This window comes from Limanda limanda, chromosome 6 (assembly GCF_963576545.1).
Source record: "Limanda limanda chromosome 6, fLimLim1.1, whole genome shotgun sequence".
Taxonomy (NCBI): Eukaryota; Metazoa; Chordata; class Actinopteri; order Pleuronectiformes; family Pleuronectidae; genus Limanda; species Limanda limanda.
Window position 1 is genome coordinate 22,362,094 of NC_083641.1, and position 17,305 is coordinate 22,379,398.

Genomic DNA, 17,305 nt, shown 5'->3' on the forward strand with positions numbered 1-17,305 from the left:
AAAAAGCTTTTTGAATCTCGTTGCCTTTCTAATTTGAAATATCCATGTGTACGGCTCCTCTTTTTCCCTACTGGATACTTCCAGTTTGCATCTGTCATGTTAGAAAAAAATCTACATTAATTTGCCTACTGTGAATTTCATGTAAAATGTACTGCTGTATTATTACAAGGACTCATGAAAAATATCCAGAGCAGCAAACATTTGCATGCTCAGGGAAATGTTTGGACTTGAATGGATGTCTGAAAGCAGCTTGAGTGAAGATGACGGGTCCTTTTTAGGTGAATTGTTCCCTTGAATCTTTTGGATAAAAAGAGGCTGAGTAAAGTGACTCAAACTGAAGCACAGTTGGTGTTCGAACAAGGGCAGGCCAGTATCTGAGTGTAGTGCAGTTTGAATCTGTCTCTTGAATAAAGATGGAAAATAATGCCTGTAAGTGGTCTGGTGTAAACACGGGTCCATAGCAACAGTTATGAGACCTTCACTCACAGTTGAAGAGCACAAACTACGTAAATGTGACATCAGTCGCTGCAGGGCTGTGTTGCTCATCGAGACTCATCATCGCACGTGTGATGCACCGAGGCTGCGTTCTGCTCATCTAACATTTACCACGGAAAGACATTTTATAGGAAGATCTGTAGCAATGTGAGATTCTTCTCCTTTAGAGGGAATCGTTTATTAAACCGTGGCAAATTTTAACATATTACATTTAGTGATAAATTTGACAGGGCCCACAGTTTCCAGTGGATTTCCTGGAAAATTTCCACATAGCTTCCCTAAAAAATACTATAAGATTTATAAGGATATTTCCAAGAAGTTTGGGGAAATGGAGAAAGTGTTAGTTGCTGTATTTATTAAATCTCCACTTGTTGTACATACATATACATAAATATTGAAAATAACAGATAATTAACATATAGCTTCCTAGAAAGACTTTGAACTATGTGGTTTAGATCTGCTTGATGTTTATGCTTTTGGTTGAATTTCATGATAACCAGTAGTTTTTAGTTGCATTGGAAGTTCCTTAGTTTTGTGTGACAAATTCATTTTAAATTATCAATAAAATGATCAACAAATACAACACTCTACACCCTCTATTCTATGGAATATCACAAACTCAACGTTATTCTTACAACATTTCTGCAGACTGGACCTTTTCAATATATAATTTTCTGTCACAATAAGAATTTATATTGTTTTTTTAATACACTCCATTAGATATTGACATCTCATTTTGAAATACTGTTGACTTACCTTATACATAATTCAATAGTTTAGCTGCTTAATAAATGTAGCATCACTATAATGATTACCAAGTTTCATAGGGTGTTCTTGAAAATGTTCTTTCTGCAAACTTTTGGGAAATTCCAAGGAAAGTTCAGAAAATTAGCTGGAGAATACGAAACCCAACAAAATACGAGATGAACCATCGAGTCCTCATGAGAAGTGTTGACTGATCTTTCTGCTGAAATCTGAAGAAAGACGAGCTGGAGAGTATCTGAGACAGCAGACGTGTAAGATTAATGAATAATTTCTAGAGACAGACTGAGGTCACTGTGGGTGAAATAAGAAACTATGTGGAGTTAACTGAGACTCTTTGACTAAATATTAAAAATCTATTCTCTTTCCTTCTGACTTTTTGGAGCTGGTAGGAATGCAATCAATCTGAATATTGTAGAGAAAAGCAAGTGTACACATGTGGATTCACAGTTTTCTACAGATACGAGTCAGAGAGAGACTTGTTTTCTTTCTCACCAAACCTTCAGTGATGTTTTACCCTCTTGTTTTTCCCGCCAGCGTCTGCGTCCCCCACATCCCTCCTGCTTTCTCTTTCATGGCCAGCGGCTGTCATCCATCCTCCCACACAGACGTGTAATTCATGGGCAGATTCACACATAGACAGATCATTGACTGGATGGAGACACTCAGCAACATGATCGTACGGCAGAAATTAAAAAGGATAATTTTGATGATTAGAAATCAGCCGATTAGCCTGAACTGTGGCCTTAAAACTAAAAGACAGGTAGATGGATCTTTTTTTATTTCCCAGGGGAGGTTTTAGTATTTTGAAATCTTTTTTACTATTTCACTTTCTATCTTTAATTTCCACCAGAGGCAAAAATGAAGCATTGAAATCCTCTGAATGGTTCTTTAAACAGATCCTTTCACTGCAGCATATTTTTAACCCTCATACTCTCAAAAAGCTCTTTTCAGCCTTTCTCAGGCTTCAAATTGAAAAAAAACCATGAATAAGTTGAACTGCACCAAACCGACTTGTTGTTTTGACTGAAGATGTCCGTCTGTTCTCATTGCCGTGGTGACGTTTGTGTTTGTGCTCATGCCTCATAGAAAGTGAGGTGAGCAGTGGGCGACATAACAAGCAGGCAAATGAGTCAGACTCAAACATAAGGGATGTCAATAAAAAAAAGGGATAAAAAGTGAAACATTAACATTTTAACAGCAGCAGCTGGACACACAGTGTGTAGGTTGAAGTACTCCTGATTTTTAGTGTGTAAGGACATTACTACATAAAAATCCTTGAAAAATGAAATATGCTGCAGCTGTGTGCTGTGAGTTTAGTGGTTGAAAATATATGATTTAGATGGCTGGATGGATAGATTTTAGACAATATGCAGGTTAAAGCCTTATGTGGATAGATAGATAGATAGATAGATAGATAGATAGATAGATAGATAGATAGATAGATAGATAGATAGATAGATAGATAGATAGATAGATAGATACATACATACATACATACATACATACATACATACATACATACATACATACATACATACATACATACATACATACATACATACATACATACATACATACATACATACATACATACATACATACATACATACATAGATACATAGATAGATAGATAGATAGATAGATAGATAGATAGATAGATAGATAGATAGATAGATAGATAGATAGATAGATAGATAGATAGATAGATAGATGGATGAATTGACAGATTAATAAATGGATGGATAGATAGTAGTTATTCACAACCAAAGAATAAATATAAAAGTTAAGCCATTTATTAAGATTAAATATAGGTTAAATTTTTAGTAGTCATATGACGCTAATCGGTCACACATGTTTGAATTGTCTTATCAGAAATAATCGTCTTTATGCACTTCCACGTTGTAACCACAAGAGGGACACCTTTGTCTTCAAGACAAATTTCTATTGTATTTTTCTTTCTGTCTCTCTTCTTCTGTTTTTGAGGTAAATATTGTTTTTTAACAATACACAGTAAAACAGTCAAGTTTATTTAAAGCGGGTCAGGTTTTAAAAATATAAAAAACATAATTTAAGAGTAAAACTTTTCAATTCCTCAATAATTAAATACATGTTCAGGTATTACTTATGGGTTATTTTTTTTCCATTTGACCAACATGTTTAGTTTTTTTACTTTTATCGTTGTGTGAAAAGCCACAAGGTAGAGTTAGTAATGCACCAGGGAAGTTTTTTAACTTTACATAAAGATTTGTTTAGGACCTTATCCAAAAAGTGATCAATATTATGACAGAATCAAACAAGACTTTATCGACTGTGATGAATAAAAACTAAATACAAAGGCTGTGTTGACTGCACGGCTCAAATTACTGTGGATCTGTAGTCACGTACGTTTTATTAGTCATTTACATTAACAGGAAGTTTTGCAGGAAAATAGGATTTTTGAAGACCAAAGGGAAAAATTGAGCTCTCCCACTACAAACAATACTTAATGATATGAGACGGAATTTTTAGAAAACAGAACAAAACAGAATCAGTTTCCGTGTGTCTACTACACCCACACAGTGCTGCTGCTGTGTGGGTGAAGGGTGTGAGACTTTGCATGAAGACAAACTTTGTCCTTGCAGCGTAGGACACCCAGAGGTGATTTGGTTCATAAATGGTGGAGCCCGGTCTGCTTTGCTGCACCTGAGAGCAGTTTGTTCTAATGGTTTCCTCCGAATGGACTGCAGCCACCGAGGGCTGCATTGCAATGCGGGAAGTTGCAGAGGCAGTCACCCCGCACAGTTTCACTCGGGTGTGGGTATCACTCATGTGCCATTAGGCTCATTAATAGAGCCATTGTTAAGATAAGAGAGGTGCACCTCAGCAGGGAGGAATTTCATCGGGACTGCTGGCAAAACAAAAAGCGCATGAAGTTCATTCGGCTAAAACTGCAAGAGAATGGAGAGGTATCAGAGGGGAATGATCTCTGCTCCGTACACTGCTCTTTAATACCCTTCTCATATCAGTGAAGATATTTATGCACAAGTTTTAACATCCTTCCACATCTTGACAAACTTCCCGCTCGAGTCAATGAGGAGCAGGTTAAAGGTTGAAGTGGCTGCCTTTCATGGGCCGCAATATTTTTATGACCTTCTCTGCTCATTTTTTCCCCAAGAAAATGGAAACATGAAAAGTTTTCTCCTGGTTGAAATGAATGCAACGATTGACTCCCAAAGTTAAGAAAGCTGATATTCCGGTGCCGTGCAGTGATATGTAGCCGAGACGACCTGATTGTCATTGAGAAAACCAGTTTCCATTGGCCTAAAGTCACCACCTGTGTTTTTCACTCCCACAAACCTCCTTATCTGAGCCAAACCCTTTATGGGCCATCACCTCATAATCCTGCACCTTTACGGCCCTTGCTGTGCGCTGCTGTCAAGGATAAGGTAATCAGCTTATCATAAAGACTTGATTTATAAAACTTGTATCCAATAAGGGCATCTCAGTGATTCTTTGATATCTTCCAAGAAGTCCCATCCAAACCACCCACAACATTTCACATTGGAGATATAATGTGATACACTTTGGTATGGATTCTAATCACTGTGTTTGTCAACCGTTTCAAAACCAAACCTCGTAATGTTCCTCCGCTCAGGTCATTTATCCGAATGAGCAGCGCGAGGGAAGGAGGAGAGTGAGACTTGTTTCGGTGCTTTCTTGCCTTATCTCGGATCATATCCCGACACTGGAGGCATGTGATGTTGGGCAACAGGGCCATAAAGCAGGGCAGCTCTTTATGAGAGGGACCGTGAAAGTGCAGCTCCACTGACTGGCTGTGTGGCCGTGGGGGGGCTCAGCTCCTGCACGGCCTCCCTGCAAAAAGACTGACTTGTGTTCGGGCTGAAAGAATCGTCAGAGACGTGGGACATTCTGCCTCTGGAGACACAGTCTGTTTGAATTATTTTATCGGAGGAAACGCCTTCATCTTGAAATCAGACAGAATGAGGAATAAAGAGAAGAATAAGAAAATTGAGGACAGTTATATAAAGAAATGATTTTCTTTAGAAAAATATTAAACAAAAGATTTAAATAACTTACTACAGGAGGCAGGTTTTCCATCTTCTTTTATGAAAGTGAATTCACGGCAACAGGACCTTCTGAGCAGCACATGATTAGTTTAGTCAATTAATTTAAAGGCAATTTCACCTCTCGGCAGCCATCTTGGCAGTGGTTGGTTATTTCATGACCAGAACCCTGTTTGAATGAATGGGGATAGAGACACTTTTAATGTGAAATTAAAACATTTACAATCATCAGTAACAACCTTAACCCTAACCCTTTTTTTTTTAAATCTTGGCGACTTTTCCCCAAAATACGTTTTTTAAAACTAAATATCATACACTCTTTGCTCATTGAACAGATATTGGTCATTTTCTATTTAATTTTCCTGTATCCACCATATATATATATAGAAAATGGCCTCTGTCTCCCTGTAGATTCAACCACAGGTAAACCAGAGCTGATCCTCCTGTCACACAGGTCGGTGATGGGGTTTAGATTCTCCCGACAGAATTTTAAAGCAGTTATAAAAGTGACTTTGTGTTTGATCGCTGTTGGCTCTCGCTGTCCCTGACTCCCTTCAAGGTCTGTTTGAAGACAGCACAAAAGCCAAATGACATGGAGAGGTATGTGGTGCTAGAGCGTGTGTGTGTGTGTGTGTTTGTGTGTGTGTGACTGAGGGTGGGGGTGTTGTGACAGAGGGGGTCATGCAGGGGGTCTGGTGAGGGAGGTTGGAGGAGGTTGGGCGGGTGAGGAAGTCACACAGGTAGGGGACACTGATACAGGCGGTGGGACTGTGCAGTCACCATGTCTCAATCTACAAACCCACCCTGCATGACTGGTCTTGGGCAACAGCTAATGGCCCCCAATTACAGTTTCTCTGTCCTCCAGCAAGCAGCCAGTATGGCGTGACCCTCCGAAATGAGTCTTCCTCACTATTGCACTGCAACGGCTGAGATGTTCAGAGAGCAGGAGGGGGGGCAGGGGCGCTCAGATTTATATTTATCCTCATATCTGATCGAGGATGAAATGCTTTTGTCACACTGATAGTTGATTTAAATCTTTTACGTCCGATGACAACACGTTCTGTCCGCTCCTCGACATCACTGAGGCCTGTGCTGCAACGTGGATGGAGCAAGAGCGAGAGGGTGGGAAAGGAGCCGAGTGAGGGCCGAGGTGGAAAAGGTCAAACTGATGTTTCACCGTGAAGCCAGAGAGGGACATTTGTTTCCGACAGGATGCCTCCTGTGGTCGGGGTTAATGTGGTGTTGGAAGGACAGAGATGTGCGGATGAATTAATTTTAGGGATGAGCAGAGGACCGTGGAGACAGAGGGCCAGAGTCCACTGGTGCTGGAGTGGGACGGGGGGGACAGGGGGGTGGGGGGTGGAGGTGGCGCTCTGGAAGAATGGGTTTGCAGATCTGTTGGCACTGGCTTCACGACACCGTCAGTTTAATCAGCCTGAACTCTGAACCTCGTGCTGATCAACACCATGTCAAATGTCTCACAGGTTTGAGAGTGTGGACGTTTTTTGAAGAGTTTCCTGGACAATAAATAACTCAGAGGTGACAGAGGTAGCTACTTATTGATTTAGATTAAAACTCAGGCATACACTTTTCTTTTTAAATAAACTCAATGCTCCATGAGACAAAAAGCGTTGACCCTCTCACAGCAGTTTAAAGTTTTCACGACATCTTGTGAAGTTTCTCAGAATCTACTGGATGGACATGATGTGCTGAAGTTCATGGTCCTCAGACGATGTATATTTCAGTTTGATGACCCCCTGAATTTTGTTTCCGTGCTGTCAAGAATCTCGGGTAATCTTTTCATTTCAGCGCCACCATCAGGTCAACACGTCATATAGGTCTGATAATTTGGTTTATTAATAAAAACCGATACCTGTGAAATTAATGACTTCCCATCAGTTTTTTGTGCTTTTTGGTAAATGTTGGGAACATAGACTGTAAATAAAGACGGACAACACGTCTCAACTTCCTCCAACGATCTAGAAATGAAGCCAAAATATCGCCATCTTGCACTTTTGAAAACCAGAGTCTTCCAGCAGTGATGCACCTGCTCGACCAATCATGAGTCAGTCTCAGCTGTCAATTATGACGCTTCACCCAGTTTTTATAACATAAAAAAAAACTATTAAAATCAAAGTTACTGGAGAAATGAACAATTGAACAAGCATCAGAGTGATAAGAAGCTAAAATGACAGAATATCTCTGACCCTGAATAACGATATTGAAGCCGTTATTAACTCCATGAATGTGGCTTAAACTCTTCTTTTCGCATTCTATCACATAGAAAGTTTTAAGGGCCCGAAGATGGTAAAAGTGATTTATTTAGATTATCTTTCACATGCAGGAAGACTTGATCAAAAATGACCAAAGTTACATGAACAGGATATGAATCAGTTCTCTTAGGGGGGGATTTTGTTTCCTGGAATAGAGAGTGATGACTTCATGGACAAGGTGAGAACTCTAGGTGCTTTAAGCAATCACAGGGGGACAAGACAGACGCCATGGTTGACTGAGTGTGAAGCTTTTCCTCTTTACTCATGAAATAATAGATAACTCGGTTTCTACATTAGGTGGCGTGGGGCCAGAATCCTAATTTACTGACTTAAAGAAGCTGAGTGGATGGAGAGGAGGTGGGACCGCTCCTATCAAAGTTCATGTTTATTGTAAAAACAGTTTGTCCACTTCTTGTGAGACAGGAGCTTATCCCGACAAGCTGACAGGAGAATGACAAGTGTTTTTTTCTTCTTCTTTCCCTGAAGAAGTGTGTATTTGTTGTTATACTTCTCCGCAGTTTGCTGTGAAAACTCTCCTGATACTGTATCTCAGGTCTGAATTCCAGGCCGGATGAGATGTGTCCCTGTGTCTCTCTCCTGACAATGATCCCATTTAGCTCCCGAGCAGCGAAGCCACATCGATCTGCGTATGAGGGAGAAAAAAGGAAAATGTGCTGATTCCTCGCACACTCGGTTATACATTAACTGTTGACAAAAAGAAATAAAAAGAGCTTATAGACCTTTACAGACCTGGGCAGATAACCTGCTACTGCGTCTGTCAGACCAGGCAAATAAATTGCTGACAGAAAAAATAATCTTGACACTAAAGGTCGTGTGGTGTAGCTACTGTCACATTGTCGCTGGGGCCTTTATGGCCAAAATAAAAACCTATGAGTGTCGGATTGTGGGAGGAGAGAGAGAAGATTTCACTTATTGTTATTTCCCTTCACGTGTTTTTAAAACATCTTCTTGAAAATGAAAGGATTGTATTTAAAAAGTTGACTCATTACACATTTAAAATGTAAAAGTATTTATGATAGGAAATGTCTCTTTACAAAAGACAAACAAATCCTTTTTTACAGCCTGACACAGTTTATATTTATTTATATGAGAGATATAATTTAAAAGACAGTTATTACTACTTTTTACTTTTAAATTTTAAGTCTGTAAGATGTAAGATTCAGCAACATTTGGTTGGTAGTTGGGGTGGAGCTGGAAAATTATTTATATTATTATTATTTCCAATGTACATAGAAACACATTTTATATGAATGTATATTATATTCTTTTCAAATATAGCTACAGTTCAAGTGGAATAGAAACATTTGTGAAATATTCTGAAACAAAGTAAAAAGCAGCCGAAAATTGAGACTTGAGTAAAACACCTGAGTAAAAGTATTTTGTCAAAGTTAGAATAAAAGTTCTATATACATAGAGAGCACTTGTGCATTTTTTCACTTCAGTGTCTTTGCGTTATGTTGTGTAATTCTGTGTCGATCTGTGCAGTGTGTTTGTTCTGCAGAGTTTCAGCCCAAACGTTCCACCTCTCGTAGCCGCTAATGGCAGCCGTGCGTGCCTGTGCATTCATCAGGGTGCTGTGAACCTGCCGTTTAAAGGCAGAGGAAGCCGAGCAAGTAATTACCTCTGAATCTCTAATTGCACAGACGAGGAGAAAGAAAAACACGGGGCAGGGAGGGAGCCGTGGATGGAGATTCACAATCCCATGTATCGTCTGCTGTAGACACCCGGGTGAAGCTTTGTCCCCAGTGCGTCCCGCTGAGCTGCTGTGGAGCATCTGCATCAGGTGGAAACATCTTCTTTGCTTTTGTGCAAAGTCTTTTCTAAATTCCATACTCACACAGTGGTTTATGTGATGATTGGGGCCAAGCATGAGGAAAGAAATGGGAGTAGAAGGATTTTTTCCTTTTCGAAAAATAGGAATAAAGTCAACTGCTGTGGACCTTTGAAATCCAGTTGGAGGTGCTGTGAGCAGTTCCATCTTTCCAAGCTTGTGAGGTTTCTCCTTCTGAGCAGCAGTTTTCAACACAATATGTCCAAAGACCAAACACAGATCACTTTACATTACTTCTGATATATTGTACATTGGTATTAATATATGACAAAATAGTGTTTTGATTCAGTATATTCTCGACATTTTGACTTTATTCTTGACATATTGACGTCATTTAATGATTTTTAACATTTCTACTCCACAACAGCTGCAGTTGCTTTGCAGTTAAAGTGTTTACATGCAGACACACTGCATGCAGATTGTTATTTAACTCCCCAACAATATGAAAAGATGCCAGTTTAGCTCTGTTCTTTGATCAAGTGTAGTTTTAGAGACTTTTCAGTCATTAAATTCATGCTTTGAGAGAAGTGAGATTGAACCTAAGCAGCAAAGTTGCAGCTTAAAAGAGAAATTAAACTCGCTCTAAAGCTCCGTGCAGAGCACAACAAAGAGATCACACAGAATATGGATGTTAACATAGACAAAGTAAATATTTGATAACAACATTCCAATCTCATTTCCAAATGTGCTGCTGAATAAAGAAACTTCTGATCTGGCCTTACTTCATCACACACTCTTCCTTGTAGGCGTGTGTTTGACCTGACTGAGTGTAGCAGCTAACGGCTTGGACCTGATTAACTCATGTTCTATTCTCAGGAGATTTATTGCCCAGAGACACACCTTACAGGGACTAGTCATAGTCTGTCTGATCAAAGTAAGGTCATGGCTGATACTGGAGGTGTGTGTATGTGTGTGTGTGTGTGTGTGTGTGTGTGTGTTTCAACTTTACTGTTGCACACTGTGGGCAGATGCTGTGTTACCAGTGCAATAAAACTCCCAAATGAAAATAAAAACTTAATTGGAGTTGAAGTTTTGCTGGTGCATGCATGACTGTGTGTGTGTGTGTGTGTGTGTGTGTGTGTGTGTGTGTCTGTGTGTGTGTGTGTGTGTGTGTGTGTGTGTGTGTGTGTGTGTGTGTGTGTCTGTGTGTGTGTGTTTGCATTATGCTCTTCAGACCTGCATGGTGCGCAGTCCTTCACTAGGGGACAGCAGTGAGTTCACAGTCTGCAGCGAACCTCCACATCGACACCCTGAAACATTCGTCCTACACTTCTGTGCCTTCTGCTCAGGCCTATGCAAAATGAACCAGTGGTATGGAACTGGTAACCAGCGTCAAACTGTTAGTGTGAGACACATGCAAATCTCACCAGTGTTGACTAATAGATTACTAGGCGATACATGTGGCCTCTGTGCAGGAGGATGGACCATCTCCATGCTGAGTTGTGCTTTCAGGGATTATGGAAGTTTTATTCCAATATATATATTAGAAAACTATTTACATAAGTCTGGCATTTAAAATATATATCTGTTCATTTATAGATAAGTGATTTTCCAATTTCTACAGAGAATTTGTTTTCCTTATTACCATTTTTGATATTTCACATCCACCAGGTTGTGCATCTGCAGCCCTCAATGTGTGTTAAAGAGGTTCCCATGATAATTTATACTATTAAATATTCAATAAACTCTTCAGTGGTGAGATATTTAAGACAACAATAGCCTCATAATACTTCAACATTTTATATCTGTAAATAACTGATTTCGACGTCATGTACAGGGTTGTATAGAGCAGAGTACTCTTTAATTCTGATATAGGATGACCAGCCTTTCTGTGTTTTCACCTGATGCCATAGAGATAGCAGCTCTGCCCTCGTGTATCTGAGACAAAGTGGCTGTCGCTTCGATCCCTGAGTCAATATTGACCAGCAAGCCAGAGAGAGAGAGAGAGAGAGAGAACAAGAAGAGAGAGAGAGAAAGAGAGAGAGAGAGGAGAAGAAGAAGAAGAAGAAGAGAGAGAGAGAGAGAGAGAGAGAGAGAGAGAGAGAGAGAGCGAGAGAGAGAGAGAGAGAGAGAGAGAGAGAGAGAGAGAGAGAGAGACAGCTGGGAGGAGAAGGAAGAGGAAGAGGAGGATAGCCATCAGATCATCATCAGCTACAGACACACAAACAAAAAACATAAATAAAGAAACATAAATAATGTATGTGTAATATGTGGATAGTGACTATTTGTCATGTCTTGTGGGGTCATTAGGCTTATAATCAATTTTTGATTTTATCGATGTCATTGCTGATCTTTTCAAAATATATTTACATCATATGTCCAAAATTTTTACACTTTCATGACAAAATTCAGCGATAAAACTACAGATTTGCTGAGAGACCAGTTAGGAACACGTCGAAACTGAATCGAGATTTTCCTTCTGTAAAAAAATAATTAAGCTGAGTAAATTATTAATTGTTAAGATCATATTAATTTGGCTATAACACAGCAGAAAGGAAATGCACCTTACAGCCTGGAACATGTCAGGAATAAAAACATCTGGGTTAAACAGAACAAAAAGGAGCCTCATCCTTCCAGCACTTCCTGGATATGAGCATGAACGTTATGATTGGTCAATATGTGCTGGTGTAGTGATTATGGTTGTGGCCCTGAGAGGCTCCACAGGTGATGACGGCCATTCTGCTTCTGTAGCTGAACTGCAGAGGGTTGTCGTGACCTTTGCCCTCAAACATCTCCTCTATTCTCCCTCAGATAATCAGAGTTGCAGGAGACACCAGAGGAAGTGTATTTGTTCAATGAAAGAAGAGCATCCTGGCTCGGTTTCAGTGAAAGCGTGGGAGTTGTCTGGGGAGAGGGGGGGGGGGGCGTGCGGTAGATGTTGCAAGCGGTCGTGCTGCCCTGACGAACAAACTGCTGCATCACAGTATATTCACATCAAGAACACCAGCCTGACAGAGATGGAAAATCCCAAAGTGTTTCTGCTTTGTCACGGCAAGAGAAAACAAAAATACTACACATCAGAGAGAGGCTAAGTCGTAATCAAACAACACCGAGACACAGTTTGCGGTGCTGTGACTAACTGCCAAATCCCGTAAGCTGCTGAGATCTGAGCTGGTCCAACAAAAGAAAAGAGGAGGAACAGCTCAGTCTGTGACTTCACACACACCTTGGGCATGAAGAGCAAACATAGAGCCTTTTAAGTCCTAGGCCTGATTCAAACACACACACATCCACACACACACACACACACACACACGGCTACAGACTGGCAGGCCTCCCAAGCGCAGGATCAGGCACAGGTCATGTTTATGAATTGGGAGGAGTGGATGGATGCCAGCGTCTTCCATCACTTTCCTCTTCCGTACCCTCGCTCGTATCAGTCAGCTATGTGTGTGTGTGTCTGTGTGTGTCTGTGTGTTAGTGTGTGTGTATGCGTGTGCCACAGTTAAGCAGCCATCCTCGTGTGATTCATGGGTGTGGTGATAGAATCTTATTGCGCTGATAAGGATCAAAGCGGCTGCTCCATCTGATGAAGAGAGACTGTGACACAATCAAAGCTCTGGTGGAAACATGGGATCACTGATGGATTTATGACGGATGATTATCATAAAATAGTCAAAGGATTTACATGATTAATGAGGTTTTGTGTGAGGAACAGATGTGAACTGGGTTCTTTAGATTCTAAGACTCGTCTCTGACCTTGAATCTTTATAGATTTTTTCTTGCTGATGCTCCCAAGTTGAGTCATTTTACTGCAGAAATCATTACCATTGAATACACGAAAGCACATTGTATTATTCAATTGTTTTAGGAGTGGTTGAAACTTTTATTTGACTCAATGTCAATGTCAATTAGTTTCATTGAACTCTCTGCTTGCACCTCTAGGGAGAAATATGCGTATTTCATATCTTGTGGATAATTATGGAACGAGCAGCATGTTAAGTCACATTTGAAATGCAGGAACTTTTCCCATGAACTAGAATCTTTTGCAGGAGGGACCAGGGTATAAATTGTATTCCATGGACATTTTTTTTACAACCAAAATTGTTGACTCTATTTAAAGGCAATAAAATGCATTAGTCACACCACTGATTAGTAACACATTATATAAAAACATCAGTTTATGGTCAGGCGTTTATTCTATTCTTTTGCCACTTGATTGTTTTTATGATTATTGCGGCTTCGTAAGAATCTGTACAGCCTATATCTCCTATAATAGTTGGCTAAATTACCTATTACATTTTTCAGGTGGGGTATTTATCTGGAGAATATTTCCATAAAGCTTGTGCCACATCGATTGCACAATGCCAAAGTTAAGTACAGTTGCACAGGCAGCCAGTGGTGACTCCGGTAGGTTACTGTATCAGAGTGGTAACAACTTTCTCATCTAATTCCTGACAGCCAATCAGCATATCAATGAATTTGCTTAAAAAATTAAAACTGTGGACAACTTTCATATTTCTCCTCAAAGCCAACTTCTTCATTCGGAGACAGAAGACATCAAACTGTCGTCTCCGGTTTCTGAGCAGAGGAGACAAGCTGAATTCCGAGGTTAAGGTCCAGCTCAGTCTGTGGAACGACACATGGCCGCTGGATCCTGAACCTCACGCACACTGTAGCCCTTGCCCTTTTTATTTCAGTTACTTTCCAAATGTTCCAGTCAGTGCACAGACCAGGCCGTGGGGTGAGGACAGGTCAGTGAAGACACTGGAGACGGCCAAGCAAACATTGGACCAGCATCAGTACTCAGAGCGTGTCCATGAAGTTTGATCAAGGGTTAAAATGACACATGGAACAAACCGGCTGCTGGATCCAGGCTGGGAGGTGACGTAATCCAGTGCAACAAAAAAGAAACCGTCTTCACCAGTTTATTATAGACACAAAATTAAATAAACCACCATTCGAGTTGTTGTTATGACTGAAGTTTCTATTCAAGAATAAACCACAATGGTGTAAAGAGAGATCTGTAAAAGGCCTAAATTTCATGAATTCAGTTTTTGGATCAACCACGTTGTCTCTGCACCAGTTTAATATCTTATATCTTCATATCCTGCATTTCCAGCAGCTGGAGGAGACATAAAATATTTTAGAAAACAGACATTTGAGCTCGAGAGATTTGTACATGAGCTGATATTTAGTAACTTTACTGTTTCCTGTTACGGGCCCTGAGGACAGCAGGTCTCCATCAAGATAAAGAAAAGTGGTTCATCTTAACAGGTGTGATAGAAGGATAAGTAGATATGTAAATAATTAACAATTAATGAAATGAAGTGCAAAAATGTCACAAAATATTTCACAGATCTTAAAAACTTCTCGAGCAACAGTAATACCGATACTCACAGAATATGTATTAAGTATTAAATAATTTCATTTTCCAATCAAATAAATGTTGATGTCATATTTGGCTCTTTCACAAAAGTGCGTTTTTTATTCATGATTCATCATCATCTGGATCAAGCGAGAATTTGGTTCCTAACTGAAATAAAACTCTATTGAATCCTTAGCCAGTTAGGAACGAACCAGTTTGCACAACTGGTTCTTGCATGAGGCCCAGTGAGTCTGTATGTGTGTGTACTTGTACTTATATATTTGTGAGGACCATTTTGAGCATAGACGTTAAAGAGTGAGGACTTTTTTTGGAAAGTGGACAATTGGTCCTCACTTTTAAGACTTGGTTTTAGGGTTAGGGTTATGATTTGATTTAGGCTAGGGTTAGGGTTAGACATTTAGTTTGGATGGTTAAGGTTAGTGTGAGTGTGTGTGTGTGTGTGTGTGTGTGTGTGTGTGTGTGTGTGTGTGTGTGTGTGTGTGTGTGTGTGTGTGTTTGTGTGTGTGAGATTGTCTCAAAATAAATGACAGGATGGTGTCAACCTGTGCAACAGATTGGCTAATTCATTGTGTTCAATAGTGTTTGGACAACAAGGGAGCTCTATAGGAATTAGATACACAGACAAAATGTGTTAGTGTGATAGATTTTTGGTAACTCACCGTACTGCAGGTGGATGGACACAGGGACAGGTGAGACTGTCCTCGACCCCCCGGATGGTCCCTGTCCCTTCTGTTGCTCAACCTGTGTGTCACCGGTGTGTGTGAAAGCATAATGAGCGGTGCGTGTTCGTCTCCACGCTCCAGTGGACAGGCCGCTTTCACAACAGCCGTGATGGTCTGTGTACTGGATCAACTGTTTTTGCTGCTTGTTATTATTTGTCGTTAATGGTTGACAGATTTTAAAAAATCGAGAACGGACCAGAAAAATGTATGCCAAAGTGGCAACATGTGCTTCTAAGGGTGTTTGCTTACGTGCCTGTTCACACTAATGCAATTTGTTGAAAAATGACTTTGACAAAACCCACACTTTGGTATATTTCTGGCTTTAGATTTTGATATTTTGTATTAAATTCAGACAAAAGAGTAACATCAGAAACAGGTATCATCTTCTCTAAGATCCTTTATTTATCTTTAAGACAATGTCTTCGGTTTAAAGTTACTAATCTAAGCCTCTGTTCCTGTGAGATTGTGTCAAAAATGTTTAGTGTCCGACAACAAATTGCCTCGTTTATTCTGCTAATACCAAAATCAGTTTCTTTGGGGCCTTAAAACCAACACTTGAGTCATTAACTTGTCAGTGGCGATGATGAAGCTGCAGACAGACTGTAATTTATCTGTTTCCACAGGGTTATTAACTCTACCCACAGGACACAGCGGCTGGCGCTTTGTACGGCGGAGCGAAGGGCAGCCGAGGTGTGCATCACCACAGAGGAGGCCGCGGGTTAGAGAGCAGTGTAATCTGCGTGATGACGCCCAGATCAGCAGCAGCAGACTTTCAGATTAGACGAACAACCAACAGGTGTTTGATGATGTAGGAACAATTATTTCCATTAATAAAAGATGATAATGATAAACATTCCAATAGGGACCTATAAAATGTCTCCAGTGATTTCACTCATCACCTTGTTGAACTTTAATCTCTCCCTGCTCCTTAACACAGGGCATTTTATTTGTTATATTGATATCATATCCTTTTATAAGTTACATAAAGATTATTATGATAATTTTTCAGCGAAGAACAACTTGTACTAACAACACATATCGTGTTTACTTACTCCTTTGCTGCATTTGGGCTCTGGCCCTAATAGGTTTAAGGCGATCCAGAGTATTACTAATGATCAACCACATTGATACTACACTGACAGATTACGCATCTGACCAATAATTGTCTTAGTATCTCGTTGTAAAGCATCATACATAGTCACAGAGAAGGTCAGTGGCCTCGGTTTTGTTTACAGAGAAAAGTCCAGATTTCAAATGAGGATAAATTCACTACTTTTCATTTATTCCAATTCAGACTCCTGCACCAATATCTGAAATCGGTGGTTTAAAGATAAAACCAACAGCAAACAGAGCAGTTCAAATAAACACAATTTGCAGATCATTCCATTTCCAGGAAACTTCAGGTGAATTAAAAGTTGCTTTTTAGGAAATGAAGACACGTTTGGACCTGTGAGATAATTCTACACCTCAACCGCAATACAACTGTGAAATATTACTAATACATTGGCGCATTGGCAATTTCACATGAGTTTTGTTCGTATATTGATCGCTTTTATTTTGATACTCGAGGTGTAATAAGTAACTTTTTTAGCATCTCCCTATCTCTCTATCTCTCTCTCTCTCTCTCTCTCTCTCTCTCTCTCTCTCTCTCTCTCTCTCTCTCTCTCTATCTATCTATCTATCTATCTATCTATCTATCTATCTATCTATCTATCTATCTATCTATCTATCTATCTATCTATCTATCTATCCACATTAGGCTTTAACCTGAATATTGTCTAAAACTAGAAATTACACCAACACAC